Below are 1,822 nucleotides of genomic sequence, written 5' to 3' on the forward strand. Positions count from 1 at the left end.
CTTGTGAAAATGACGTCATTTGGAGCCAGAGTCTGCGCAGTAGTGATTCATTTGGAGGCCAAGTCTGGGCAGTAGTGATCGTGAGGTGGAGCCACAGTATCAAAGTCCCGGCCAAACTCCCACAGATCCAATCGCAAGCTCACAATCATGATGCCACACCCCATTTTATAGCATCAAATAACCAACTAAAGGCAAACTTATTAGAAAAACAAACACTTCAACATACATCAGCATGATAAGAACTACCTAAAATGATGGAAACCATGTTTGGAAAAAAATATTTGAAGTGTAATTTGATTATTTAGTTTGTCTCACGTCCCATTAGATTACATTGAGAGGGTGGGGTTTATGACCTATATTTATGACCATTGTGCTCACGTCTTGCGTCTTTTGTGGTCTCTTGCCACTCATCAATGCCAGTTCCAAAACAATGGACCAATCAGAAGACCCTAGAGGCGGGGCAAGCTTTGCAAGCTTTTGTTTACAGAGCAAGTTGGCATTGCAACTGTATCATTTGACGGCAACATGGTGGAGGAGGCATTATGAGGCTAATGACAGAACTGTTATTTTTAGATGAACTATTCCTTTAGTACCTTTGTGTTGCAGGGGCTTTAACTCAGTTGACAGCCAAACTTCTGCAAAGGCACAGAGGCCCCGGAGGAAGCCACTTCTCTTGTGCGACCCAGATATAAGCACCCTTTGCGGGTCAGCTGCTTTAAATTTGTCCTCCTCCTCTCACATTGACCCAGAATCTAACGGTCACTCTGCAAGTGGACAAAAGAGGACACCTCTGTTTTCTTGAGCTACTGCTCCATATTTACCAAAATTAAATCAGCATAGCCACCTCACGCCGCTCGAAAACCTCACGCTAAAGACAACTTGCCAAGCCCAGTTGTCTGTTTGCATGGGCCACAAAAGAGAGGGAGCTTTAATCAAGATGTAAAAAACTAATATGACAGCCACTGCAACCCAGCAATCGACCTCCTCCCTGAAATAAGTGCTTCCATTAACAAACCTGCGAGGTCAATGATACGCCCCAAATCGCTATTTTCAGCTCCTCATTTTGCGCGGTGGTGCCGCTAGACTGAAAAGACTCATGCTGTTCTTTTTGAGCTTTAGGTACAATCATGCTGAAAAACAGATCTGCCTACATGCAGAGCAAGGCGCATGGCACAGGTCTCGCATTCGATACGTGCCAGGAGAAAAAATGAGAGATTTGTCAAGAGTGGCCCTTTTATCTGGGACTGATTCGTGATCGCTCTGTCCTTGTATGTCTCTGTCAAACGGATGTAGGATGCTGACAGGCCTACTGAAGCAAGACAGGTGAAGAGGACATGAAAAGACATCCAGTGGCTTGGAAAACACGGAGGCATGTCAATGAATCTCCACATAACACACTCGACAACTCTCTATTGCCGCAAAGGCCTCGAAACACAATTAAATCAAGTCGCACATCGTGAGATGAGGGTATTGAAATCCTAACGCAGGGCTATTTATGCCCAGACAACTGAACACGACCCAACACGTGTATTAGCCCACACATGGCACCAACCATTACGGCCAAAGGCTCTCAGAGGCCAATCGTGAGATGAACTCATCCACAACAACTTGCGCTAAGGGCCTGTGATGGGAATAGTCAAATAAGCTGAGTAAATCACGGTCTAAAGCAGCGCAACGATGCATCCCAAACCCTCGCCACTGTCAGTCTGCCTTTACTAATAAAGCTAAGACCAGCCTGTTGCTAGGTAACCTATACATAGGCCTCCCCCAACCCCCCACTTGTGCTGGAGATTCTTGGTCCGGCGTAAAAAACAGCTCCTCT

The sequence above is a fragment of the Sinocyclocheilus grahami genome, unplaced genomic scaffold (genome assembly GCF_001515645.1).
Source record: "Sinocyclocheilus grahami isolate Dianchi unplaced genomic scaffold, SAMN03320097.WGS_v1.1 scaffold12217.1, whole genome shotgun sequence".
In the NCBI taxonomy this organism is placed as follows: Eukaryota; Metazoa; Chordata; class Actinopteri; order Cypriniformes; family Cyprinidae; genus Sinocyclocheilus; species Sinocyclocheilus grahami.